The sequence below is a fragment of the Pogona vitticeps genome, chromosome 2 (genome assembly GCF_051106095.1).
Source record: "Pogona vitticeps strain Pit_001003342236 chromosome 2, PviZW2.1, whole genome shotgun sequence".
In the NCBI taxonomy this organism is placed as follows: Eukaryota; Metazoa; Chordata; class Lepidosauria; order Squamata; family Agamidae; genus Pogona; species Pogona vitticeps.
The window spans coordinates 303,040,036-303,053,608 of record NC_135784.1 but is presented as its reverse complement, the minus strand read 5'-3'; the positions used below and the strand labels follow the sequence as shown (position 1 = coordinate 303,053,608).

General features: G+C 42.9%; 1 long non-coding RNA gene across 1 annotated transcript; it reads right to left on the bottom strand.

Annotated features, from left to right (window-relative positions):
* Positions 1–5,218: 5,218 nt before the first annotated feature.
* Positions 5,219–13,136, bottom strand: LOC110085058 (uncharacterized). Its single transcript, XR_002301583.3, has 3 exons — positions 6,160–13,136; positions 5,597–5,673; positions 5,219–5,335 (listed from the first exon to the last, which is right to left on the bottom strand). It is a non-coding gene; the product is annotated as an uncharacterized LOC110085058 (long non-coding RNA).
* Positions 13,137–13,573: the final 437 nt, after the last annotated feature.

The window sequence follows — 13,573 nt, the reverse complement described above, 5'->3', positions numbered from 1 at the left end:
CATGTACCATTGCCTGCCTTTGAAGTAGATTGATTCTCTGTCGTCTTCCCTCTGCCTTTTTTAAAAAAATAGTTTTGAAGACGGCTATTAAACATGAAGTAGGAAACAAACTGAATGACTCAAAAGAGTTTCCTTTTCACATAAAATGAAAGGGACAGTATGCAAAAATTGTGAAAATGAAAGAAAATGAAAGAGGGAGCCCGCCCGCCCCCAAACCTGAAACAAAAGAAATGTGAACTTTTTCAGTGTGCATATCCCTAATCATCATGATGTCAGGATATTATGAATTATTTAGAACTCAAGATCTTCTGACCAGGGCATACTCCAGATTTCAGTTTATGAGGCAGCTAATTAGCTTCCATCAGAGCCCAGGCTCAATGGCAGCCCCAGTGATTTAGCATTCTCCCTGAAGAGATTTTTCTGATGGCCTTTCTCCAGTTCTCTCTTTGGAGGCAGTCAAAAACTTGGAAGTCCTTCAAAAACTGGCTCTTGCTATTCCTAGCCTTTATGATACTGCTGGACTCCGTAGAAAATGCTGTTTTATTGGGTTTATACTGTTCAGTGGATGGTCTTTGCTCTGGTGCATGTTATGACTTTGATGTTTATGGCTGGCATCCCAGGATTTCACTTAAGGAAGCTTACAGAGAAGACGTGCCTCATTGTGGACTCGTACGGCAGCCATCTGGCCCCTTTTTGTAAACCCGATAGAATGAAGATGCAACCAGAAATGTTCTCCAGTAGTTTTCTTTTAGTTAATTTAGGTAAAGGTAAAGGTTGCCCTTGACATTTAGTCCAGTTGTGTTCGACTCTAGGGCGTGGTGCTCATCCCTGTTTCTAAGCCATAGAGACAATCTTCCATGGTCACGTGGCCAGTGTGACTAGACACGGAAAGCCGTGACCTTCCCACCGAGGTGGTATCTATTTATCTACTAGCATTTTAACATGCTTTAAAACTGCTAGGTTGGCAGGACGTGGGACAAGCGATGGGCGCTCACTCCGTCATGTGGATTCAATCTTACGATGGCTGGTCTTCCGACCTTGCAGCACAGAGGCTTCTGCGGTTTAACGACCACAATTTTTAAGCAACTTCAGATTCCCAACGTCTTATCCTCTATGGTTCAGAAGGACCCCCCAGTGAGACACAGGTGGATTAGCCTTCAAGCAATTCCCATATGCCCACATAATTTAGGATCTGAGACAGGGGGTTCTCTGATTTTAATCTTGCAAGCAGCCGCACCATCTTGAATGAGCTGCCTCCATGGAGAAATTTTAAAGCAACAACTCAAATCAATAAACTGACTCTGTTTGCTAGACCGAGCCTATTGAGTTTTCAATACCGGGCTTGCTGATCTTTCTCACATCTAGTTCCACTCCTAAAGTCCCATTCTTAAATCAGGCTGAAGGCAAAAACTCCCAGTGTCCTAGTGTAATGCGAGTAGTATATGCGCTTTCTAATCGCTTGTTTTATGTTTAGCAAATATGCCCCATGGGAGCTGATTAAAGCTTTATGAGAACCAAGAAAATCTGATAGGATTTGGGCTGAATCCATCCAGTTGTAAGTTTTCGAACCCATAAGCTTTTAAGTACTTTCAAACCATTATTTTTTCCCCTTGGTGCAGGCAGGGGGTTGGCTTATTTTTCCCCACCCCCAACGCCCGCGCCACCCCGCCCACCCACCCCCACTCCCATACTTTCCCACTGCTGAGTGTGATGAGTAAAAGCAATATAAGTCACAGGGCAAATATTTTTTAAAAAAATGATGATCAGATTTGGATAAGATTTATTTTTATTTTGTTTTGGGGGGGGGAAACACACACACGAACCCATTCAAGTCATTACATGGCCAAAACACATTAGTTCAAAAGCACTTAGAATTGTCACATATAGAAGCTGCCACCGATGGATGGAGTAAACCCAGGGCCAGTTTAGAAATAAGATACAACCCCTTTATTGCTGTCCTCAAATTCATTCTGCTTTTAAAGCAATGTAGGCAGAAAGGTTGAGTATGAAGTGATAAATGGTTCAAATCCTGTGCGTGTTTCCTCATGAGGAAACCCCACTGAACCCAGTGGGACTTAATCCAGGGTAGGACTGAGGAACTCCATCCATTTTGCTTGCTCCTTCTTGAACCCTCAAGTTCTTTCTGTCTTGAATGTTGAGAATTTTGGTGAAATTCTTCAAATCGAAACAAAATGCTGTTGATCAAATTCATGAAGTCCGTCTATTCCCATTATGGAGAGGATATGGTTCTACTGGCCAGCCATACAGATGTTAAATATAAGGAGCCAGATTCAGTCCCAGGTAGCCAGCTTGAGGTTCACTCTGCCTTCTGTCTTTCCGAGGTTGGTAAATTGAGTATCCATCTCACAGGTGGGGCCGGGGGGCGATGTGTAGCCTGCATAATTAAAATTGTAAACCACCTAGAGAGTGTGCTATGGGGCAGTATATAACCAGTACACTTTGCTTCTGCTTCCCGTCTTTTCCACCTCCTGAAGCTGTTTCTCATAGGGCTTTAGCTTCCAGACTCTTTATCGTTGTTGTTGCCCACCTTCAAACATGTTCTAGCTTGTTGATACTGTATCTTTTCTGTACATTTCTGTTCCCAGAATTCCCACCGTACTCCAGGTGAGGCCTGACCAAAACTGAATAGAATAGCTCATAGCAAAAGATGGATCTGAGTTGGAAACTTTTTTGGTATTTGTTCCTATTGTGCAATGTGACAGATTTCGCATTAATCGCTAATAGTAATATAGCAACCCAAATAAGGCTTTCCGGGTGAGATATTCAATGAGTGGTTTTACCAGTTCCAAGGGATGTAGTGGCACTGTGGGTTAAACCGCAGAAGCTTCTGTGCTGCAGGGTCTGAAGACCTGCAGTCGTCAGATCGAATCCACACAACAGAGTGAACCCCCGTCGCTTGTCCCAGCTCCTGCCAACCTAACAGTTTGAAAGCATGCAAATGCAAGTAGATAAATAGGTACCACCCCAGTGGGAAGGTAACAGCATTCTGTGTCTAATTGCGCTGGCCATGTGACCACAGAAGATTGTCTTCGGGCAAACGCTAGCTCTATGGGTTGGAAACTGAGATGAGCACTGCCCCCTAAAGTCGGACACGACTGGACAAATTTTCAAGGGGAACCTTTACCAGTTCCACCCCCAGGGAGTTTCCATGGATGAGTGGGGATTCGAACTCAGGCCTTCTAGGTCCTAGTCTGTCACTATCCACTACACCACACCAAGTATCCCATACATATAACCACAATTTGCCAGGTGCTCATTAGCTTTGTACTGTCCCCCAAATCAGTTGATTCCTGTCTTCCTGTTGAGGCGGGATTCTAAGAAACAGCAGTGAGATAGATCAGAGCATCAGAAACCTTCCTCAGATGAATATAGAAACTCACAATTAATTAGTTTTAATTGCTGTAAATTTCCTTCTCAATAAAAATCCCAAGAATTTTCCAATCGCACTGATTTATTGGCGCAATTAGAAAACCATTCACAGATGTCAGGCTGTATCCAAAAATGTGCAGCTAATACCAGGTCCTCCCCCCCCCCCCCAAAATTGGATTTCTGAGACAAGAGCAGGGCAGAAAGTGAAAACAAATCATGAATGAACACAGAAGAAATTTTAAGGCGTCTACAGAATAGATTCTAAGTCTGCACAGTATTCAAGATTTCTTTGTCTTAGAAAAGTCCACACATTCTACCTTGTGGAAGACCAGGGGTGTCGACAGGTCTTTGGATCGGACTCCCAAGTCTGAGTCTTTTGGTGCCGAGTCTCAAGTCCCTATTAAAAACTAGCTTTCCCCCCCCCCCAGAAAAGGGGAGGGGGCAAGTTACAAAATCACAAGTCAAGTCTGAGTCATTGAAAAGGAACTCAAGTGGAATCCTAGTTGAGTCATGGGCGCAACTTCAGTCTGACTTCACAGTGAGTCCTGCAACTCAAGTCCTCATCCCTGTGGAAGACTCCGTTCAATCTGCCACCACTTTCCGTGAGCCTCCTCTTCCCAATTTGGCTACCCTAGTGCAGCCCTGTTGGACTTGTCTTGGACTTCAACACCTAGTGGTCAGCAGGAAGAATTGCAGTTTGTGAAAGCTTGCTCTGCCTTAGCCCCACCTCCCTGGCCATAGACAATATTGGGGAGTTTCTTGTGTTACATTTAGAGCTCTGTTCGGTATTCCTGACCGTGGCAGTATAAGGGGGAAAGGGATCAAAATTATCATGCAGTTGTGGGATTGCTTTGATCCCTTTCCCCCTCCTTTTGCTAAGCCCCACAGGGCTTAGCATGAAGGGAGAAAGCAGGGATCAAAGCGATCCTGCAGTGCTTTGATCCCTTTCTCCCTACACTTGCTAAGCCCTACTTAGATTTCTTAATTTTGGGTTAGAAATCTGGGGGGCGACTTATACATGGGGGCGTCTTATACATGGAAAAATACGGTAATTAGGAAATTTTATTCAACAATAAAAGGCCACAGCTGATAGCATATACGAAAAAAACATTCAATCTATTTTAATAAGCTATTTTCTGTACAATCCTGCATGTAGCCAAAAACTCTAGCAAAACCCAGGCGTCGGCACAACCAATTATTTCCTGGGGGGGGGGAAATAACTCAAAACCAAAAACCAATAATTCAAGGCGTCATTCAAAACCAACAGCTTAACCATTGTGCATTAGCCAATAGACCCTTGGCATTAGGTCATTACTCTGCCCTATTGCAAGAATGTTTATGTAATCAACACTTCAAAAGTGTGTTACCAGTATCAATAATGCAGTCATCATCTTCTGCATCTCATTTCACTTGATCCCCAGACCTACAACCCTTTAGAAAGCTCATGGCCTAAGTACTGTATTGTATTCCATTCTGGAGAAAGGGATTGTAATCCGTGAGAACTCATACTGAAATGATCACCGTAACAACTATCATCATCTTATAACTGCAGAGCTGGAATGGACCCCATGGGTCATCGGTCCCTATGGATCATCAAGTCCAGCCCCTGTCAAGGAGGCCCAGTGGGGAATCGAACCCCTGATACCTAAATCACTGAGCTATTTAGGAGAAATATATTTGCTAGTCCTAAAGACATCATAAGACATTTTGTTCTGTTCTGCTTCATACAGAATGCCTGTGAACATGTAGAGTTATTACACTCAACTGGAATAGGCCCACGGGAATAGATGGGACCCAGTAAGTCAACAGTAACATAACCCCTTTTGCTTCAATGGATCTACTCTAACTCAGACTAACAATCGAATTTTAGCCACAGATGTCCTTCTGGGAAAAGGTGTTCTTCATGTTTCTGTCATAGTGAGACCCAGGTTCTTTGATACAGCATCTGTTGGAACCTAAAATATAATAGGACTGAGAATCACGAATATACACAAACATTGGCTGGCAGCAGCTATGCCAGAATGAACGTTACAGGAAGACATTTTAAGTCACCAATATTTTCCTGGATGGATGAGATGTTTCTGTAATCAGTAAGGGCCATGTCCCACAGGGGAGTCTTTTTAAAGGGGTGGGGGGAGAGGGAGTGTGAGTTTAACTTAATGCAATTAGAAAAATCTATATACGGCAAGCAGATAGACAAGCCTACCCTAAATGTCTCTAGTTGGTTCGCAAATTCCAATCTCCCAGTTCTCTCGAAAGGCGGCGTAGAAATCTGGCTTCATGCTGTGACAAATGGATTAAATTTGTTTTAATTAGTAGGATCATTTACTGGTTAGTAAATTAGAGAAAAGTTCACAAAGGGCCACAAAGCCGTTGACTCCTTAGAAATATAAAATGCTTTCCAACTTGTGCAAACATGCATGCAATCTCTCTCTCTCTCTCTCTCACACACACACACACACACACACACACACAAAGAGAGAGAGAGACAGAGAGAGGGGGGGTCCCTTTTGAGAACCATCTGCCAATTGGAACTAGGGTAACCCACCATGTTTGCTAAGGAAATGGCAAAGGAACATATCACGCTTTTTATATCCATTCACTGTTTTCCTAATAACACAATATTTTTTAAAAGCACCATAATCTTAGCCCCCAAAGTATAATCCCTGCACTTGCAGGTTGCATTAAATAAGAGGTCTCCTAAATACGATAACCATCATCACCCTTCTGGGTGCCAGACATCAGCAGCAATAAGACAATCATCCTTACCTCTTGGCTTGAGCCTTTAATGGGTCTGAAAGATGCTCCTTCTTTTCTAAATAGAGACAGGAGGCTCTGTTTAGGAAATAGGTGGTAGAGCTCTAATGGAGAGATTAGCAGCTGATGTTGGGCTCTTATTACCCTAACAGAGTCCTAAGAGGAGATTTCAAAGGTTAGGACACTTTAAAAATACAATTCCCTTGCTCCACTTTTATGTTCTTATTACTCCGGAAATTCTAAGGCATAGTAGATTAAGTAAATTCTAATTTTAGCTTATTTAGTTGCTTGCTTTTTTAAAAATAAAAGTGGCATGCGGATGGCATGGTCTATTAAAACTTCACTACGATGGTTAATTTATCGCCTTGCCAGGGTTGGTTGTTATGCAGTAGGATGAATAACGAAAAGCCCAGGGTACGATTCTGCTCGGAATTAGGGATGTAAGGAGTACATGCTATGTTCTTAGTTCTTGTGGATTTATGCTGTCTTGACTGGATTAATGTCTGTCGAAATAAAACAAAATCAAATGAAATAAGACCAATGTGGTGCTTTAAAAACTGCCATATTTTAACATCAGACAAGAAACCAAGCAATTTTTTTTTAAAAAAAAAAGAGAGGCAGAAATGTTGTAAAACCTTAAAGATGAAGTGCTATATTTTAATATGAGCTTTCATGGAGCAAGTCCACCTCCTCAGACGTTAAGCGAGACTTCACGGCTGGCATGTTTTATGGTGGCCCCATGACCAGGTGAGAACATAGATAAAGGACAAGATGACAATGATTTGTTAGTACAGAAATAGGACTATCAGACTATGAATAATTTCAGTTTGCAGGTATCATACATGAGACTACAGCTAACAATAGTATTACTAATACAAGTGGTCAACTGTGAAAATCAGTGTTGGGTCTCAAACCTGGCAGTGAGCTAGGAATCCTTGGTCAATGTTTAATCCCCGTGACAGGCTGCCAAACTTATGTACATGCCTTATTTCACCTGTCTCCTTTTCAAGTCTTATTCTATAGGTATTTTTTTAATAATAGTTACTTGCAGATCATTGAAGCAGTGTCCAGGTAGATTTACAGTATTTATTATTATTATTTACTTAAAATATTTTTACACTGCCTTTCTCCTTAAAAGGACCCAGGGCAGCTTACATCATTAAAAAGACAATATTTAAGAAGCTAAAAACAGTAAGCATACAAACAGGAAAAAGGAATTAAAGAATAAATTAAAGAATTTATTTTTAAAATGGCAAATAAAATCAATACTAAAAGTGCATTCAAAAGGAAAGCCTGCCTGAAGAGAAAGGTCTCATTGCAGAAGGACAGCAAAGATGGGGCCAGTCTGGCCTCCAGTGGGAGGGAGTTCCAGAGACTGGGAGCAGCCACAGAGAAGGCCCTGTCCTGTGTCCCCACCAAACTTTCCTGTGAAGGTGGTGGGACTGAGAGAAAGGCCTCCCCTGATGATCTTAATGTCCAGGCAGGCTCATTAGATAGAAATTATCTGGAACAGGTCTTTATGTGTTGCTCTTTCTGGTGTCAGATTCATGTCCATTAAGTTCCTTGAGTACAGATTGTCCCACTTATCCTGCGTAGAGGGTGGAAGAACACTGTTGGCCAAGGTTGACATACATCAGGTGAGAAGAGGAACAAGTAAACACGGCCCTGAAGTTGTGTGTGAGTGACATTGTGAGGCCTGTAGTTGTGTTGCTAGAGTAGATGTTGGGATAGAGCTGACATTTGTTGTTGTTTAGTCGTTTGGTCATGTCCAACGCTTTGTGACCCCCATGGACCACAACACGCCAGGCCCTCCTGTCTTCCACTGCCTCCCAGACTTGGGTCAAATTCATGCTGGTTGCTTCAGTGACACAGTCCATCCATCACATCCTCTGTCGTCCCCTTCTCCTCTTGCCTTCACACTTTCCTAACATCAGGGCCTTTTCCATGGAGTCTTCTCTTCTCATGAGGTGGCCAAAGTACTGGAGCCTCAGCTTCAGGATCTGTCCTTCCAGGGAGCACTCAGGGTTGATTTCCTTCAGAATGGGTAGATTTGTTCTCCTTGCAGTCCGGGGGACTCTCAAGAGTCTCTTCCAGCACCACAATTCAAATGCATCAATTCTTCGGTGGTCAGCTTTCTTTATGGTCCAGCTCTCACTTCCATACATCACTACTGGAAAACCCATAGCTTTGACTATGCGGACCTTTGTCGGCAAGGTGATGTCTCTGCTTTTTAAGATGCTGTCTAGGTTTCTCATTGCTTTCCTCCCAAGAAGCAGGCGTCTTTTAATTTCGTGACTGTTGTCACCATCTGCAGTGATCATGGAGCCTAAGAAAGTAAAAGGATATGTAATAGCAAAAAGCAAAGCGTACTGCTTATATACCACCCCATAGCGCTTCAAGCACTCTCTGGGTGGCTTACAAGTTAATTATGCAGGCTACACATTGCCCCTCCCCCCCAGCAAGCTGGGTACTCATTTTACCGACCTCGGAAGGATAGAAGGCTGAGTCAACCTTGAGCCGGCTACCTGGGATTTGAACCCCAGGTCGTGAGCACAGTTTTGGCTGCAGTACAGCGGTTTAACCACTGCACCACGAGGCTCTTCTAGGGTCTAGTCCCCATGATATTCAGTGAGGTGTAGCAGATAGAGTAATGGATTAGGACTCAGGAGGCCTGGGTTCAAATTCTCACTCAGCCATGGAAACCCACTGGGGGTGTGGAACTGGTAAAACCACTGCTTAAATATCTCACTTATCTTGAAAGCCCTTTTAGGGTGACAATATGTCAATTCTAACTTGACCGCACCATAACTAGTTCCCATCTCTGTCTCTGTGTCATGCAGTCTGACAGGGCAGGTGTCTATAAACAAATCCAGATCTGCCATCAAAGGCTTTGGAGAGGTAAGTTTGCTTATCCAGAATGTGTTGCAGGTTGTTTTATGAGGGATCTGAATGATCTCAGATGTGGGCTGAAGGTGACAACTAATTATGTTCAGTCTTTTTCATTGATCGAATGAGACACGGGGACAAGAACTTTTCAAGCCCCATGAGATTCCTTCTTTCCAGGAGAGAGCTAGAGAAGGAATGCTATTATTTTCCTATCAAAGACTGCAATTTGTGTTAATTAACTCTGCACAAAACCAGTATACTTTGTCCTTTCCCTTCGAGAAACAAAGCTCAGAGAGAGAGAGAGAGAGCAAGCACAATTTGCTGATTGTTAAAAAAACACACACACACATAATGCTGTCTGCTACTTCTAATCCTGAAAAGTCCATGCAACAAATCAACTCCTGTCTTCCTCTTGAGTAAGTGCATTGGTTGCTGGAAATACGTATGTGTTTTTTAAATTTCCTGAACTACAAATCTCATGATTTTCCATTCTGGAAGTTCTACCGTAAAAAAAAAAAAAAAAAAACCACCCTTGTTTGAGCGCAATCCCCATCAGCTTGAGGAAGTACAGCCACTGTTGATGGATTATGGGAGTTGCAATCCAATAAAACTTAGAGGACCATACTTTATCCTAAACTGAACTATTAGTCTTCACTAGACCAGACCCATGGAGCCAGTGGCTCTTGAATGTGTTCCACTGGCTTGGCGGCTTTGTTATAACCGGAGCTGCAGAAAGCTGGCACAAAGATTAATGGCCATTGATAGCTTTGTCCTTTGTGAATTTTTAAGATGTCCCTATTAGAGACCATCACTACACGATGGTCTTTGACGTGCTACAGCAGTTCCCGCACTGCTGCGGTGAGGTCGAAAGGGGCCCTAACTGGCATCTAAGATGGTAGGACACATGGAAAGCCACTCTTCTTCTAAAACAAATTAAGAAAAAAATGTTTTTAAAATGATGTTTTCAGGAAATAAAGCATTTTCTCCTCTTGGTGCTGGAGGTCTTGAGAACCAACGCTTGGGCCATAAGGCCGCAGATGTTCTGTCTCTGCTCTGTGCAGGAGTCCCATCCATGGATCCCACTGGATGTTTTTCATTCCATTATGATCCTTTCCCCTCTCATGTCTGAAGGCATCACACTTCAGGGTCACAAATGCAGAGCATAAACCTTGACCTTAATTCCAGCAGGATCAAGGGCCAGTGAGTGAGATCAATTTCCCCCCCCTTTAAATGGAAAAGAAAAACACAAAAGGTTTTCAATCGATAATAGAGAGGGACACTGGCCTTCTCCTTAGCTTCCAAAATATAATTGATGGGAAAGAGGTGCCCTTGTTACACAGAACAAGGCAAAATATGATGGCACTCTCACTGAGGCTGAAAGAAACACTGAGAGGGTGAGGAGAGAAAGCGGGCTGGAACAGTGAGCAGAAAGAAAAGAACACTGTTTGACTTGCCTGCCTTCATGCCATCAAAACAACATGGGCTTGTGAGATCTAGGAACAAATAGGTCTTGTCTGGCACAAATGTTTATGGACAGCAGCCTAGTTATTGAGATGTATGGATACAGAATGTGAACTATATTACCGTGTTTCCCCGAAAATAAGGCAGGGTCTTATATTAATTCCCCCCCCCCAAAAAAAAAAAACGTTAGGGCTTATTTTCAGGGGATGTTTAATTTTTTTCATGTACAACAATCAGCATTTATTCAAATACAGTCCTGTCATCTTTTTCTAGTTACTGCACAAGGGTGGAGGTTGGGGTTTCTCTTAACTAGGGCTTATTTTGGGGGTAGGGCTTATATGACGAGCATCCTGAAAAATCATACTAGGGCTTATTTTTGGGGAAACAGGGTAGAAGCGCAAAGGGTGCAAGCATGACATTGGTCTTAAGAGTGGTCATTTATGGTCATTTAACCCTTCTCCCTCGCTTCATTCCTCATCTATCAGAAGCTGGCAGGTCATCAGGCTTAACAGATTCCCCCATCTCTAGTGATGATGTCACTGAAGGCAAATGAAGTAAAAGTTAAGAGCAGTGTTCCCTGGATAAGACATGTAGGAAATCATGCAAAGCCAGAGTTTGTGCGGTGTCTGAGATGAAGCCTACATGGCTGCTTGGATTTGGGTACATAGAAGCCAGCTGAGAAATGGAGAGGCATCCATTTTCATAACAAATGCTGGAGGCAAATGGTTAAGACTTGTTGTGCCAATGAAAAAGTTCCTCAAAACTGTGTTCTTCTCCTTCTTATGGTGACTGGGCAATAGAATTTTGCTTTGTTTTGAACGCCACAGTGATACTGTGCGGCCTCCTAACAATTTCCAAGGTTCCTTTCACCATACGTTCCTCTGTTTTCATCAAATCTTTTTGTTACATTTCCCATGTATTTAAATTGTTTATTTGCTTATTTCAACTCTAAAACTGTCCTCCAGCCATACAGACGCCACAGCAGTGTGCAGCTACCATTAAACAACATACAGTGGACCCTCTACTTAAGGAATTAATCCGTATTGGAACGGTGGCTGTAAGTCGAAAAGTCTGTAGGTCGAATCTCCATTGACCTACAATGCATTGAAAACTGATTAATCCCACAACTGGCAGTTTTCATTCTATTTTTGTTCCAATTTGGTTTTTTTCTGATCTGTAGGTCGATTCTCCGGCTGCAAGTTGAATCTAAATTTTGCAGCCAGAGAAGTCTGTAACTCGAAAAGTCTGTAAGTCGAGCCGTCTGTAAGTCGAGGGTCCAGTGTAATAACTATGGATTTCCATGTGGAATTAAAAATAAATAATTCTGCATGAATGACTTGTGGCTGAATGGAATTTTTTTAAAAAAAATCACCACCACCATCATCATCATCTTAAAACTGTAGAGCTGGAAGGGTTATATGGATCAACAAGTTGAGCCTCAGTCAAGGAAGCATAGTTGGGAATCAAACTCTCAACCAGATGCCTCAAGCACTGAGCTATCTGGTGGTTTAGGATATGACAGACATGGAACTTTGGACCTTTTTAACACAAAGCATATACACTGATGAAACGTAGCCACTGCCACTAAGAAAGCAAAGCTTCCATCTTTGAGAATACGGAAGCCTTTCTGTCCAATTTTTGTATGGAAGGTTCCATTCATTTTGACATTCAGAAGGAAATCAAGGCAAAGACTTCTCAAACACACCCTGAACAAGGAATGAACTGATGAACGTGCGTCTGGTTTTTCAACCACAGAGGAAAATAATTTGGTTTCTCAGTGCATGAGACCAAAATAAAGAATGGGGGGGGGGGGAGAAATATGTGCGCTGCATCACTTTCGACAAAATAGCAGTTTCTCCGAAGAGAAAGATTAATATTTTATGGTAACAAGCCCTCTGTGATCTTGGCCGGATGTAAATAAGTTAAGACTGTGTGATATTTGTTTCCATAATAAAACATTCATGAATGCTGAACTCTCAATAAAAGCTAAATATGACATTCTCTTCACCATGGGTCACCTCTGAAGGTTAGAGATGAGAAATTTGGGGTCTAATGGAAAGCAACATAATCTGCTCTTATAACACAAATTGCTCTCTTATCTGCACCATCCTAATTTTCCAGTGCAGTCAGAGTTAAGCAAAGGCATGGAGGGAACGTGAGAAGGAGAAATGGTATTCCCATGGGATGTTGTTGTTGTTGTTTAGTCATTTAGTCATGTCCGACTCTTTGTGACCCCATGGACCAGAGCACGCCAGGCCCTCCTGTCTTCCACTGCCTCCCGGAGTTGGGTCAGATTCATTTTGGTCACTTCAATGACCCTGTCCAACCATCTCATCCTCTGTCGTCCCCTTCTCTTTCCTTCACACTTTCCTAACATCAGGGTCTTTTCCAGGGGGTCTTCTTTTCTCATGAGATGGCCAAAGGATGGGAGCCTTTGCTTCAGGATCTGTCCTTCCAGTGAGCACTCAGGGTTGATTTCCTTCAAAATGGATAGGTTTGATCTCCTTGCAGTCCAGGGGACTCTCAAGAGTCTCCTCCAGCACCACAATTCAAAAGCCTCAGTTCTTCAGTGGTCAGCCTTCATTATGGTCCAGCTCTCACTTCCATACATCGCTACTGAAAAAACCATAGCTTTGACTATGCAGACCTTTGTCGGCAAGGTGATGTCTCTGCTTTTTAAGATGCTGTTGAGGTTTGTCATCACTTTCCTCCCATTCCCATGGGATATGCCACCACAATTCACATTTTAAAGGGGACAACCTTTGGGAAGAAGGAATGACTTTGTACCTGCCACAGTGGCTGTCCTCCTGGGCGGAGAAGGAGATGCTTTTAGAGTGAACGAAAAAGAATGATGGTTGTTGTAGGTTTTTCGGGCTGTCTGGCCATGTTCTTGAGGTTTTTCTTCCTAACGTTTCGCCAGTCTCTGTGGCCAGGATCTTCAGAGGACAGGAGTCAGAACTCTGTCTGTGCTCTAGTGATTCCTGTCCTCTGAAGATGCCGGTTACAGAGACTGGCGAAACATTAGGAAGAACAATCTTCAGAACACGGCCAAACAGCCCGAAAAACCTACAACAAGCAT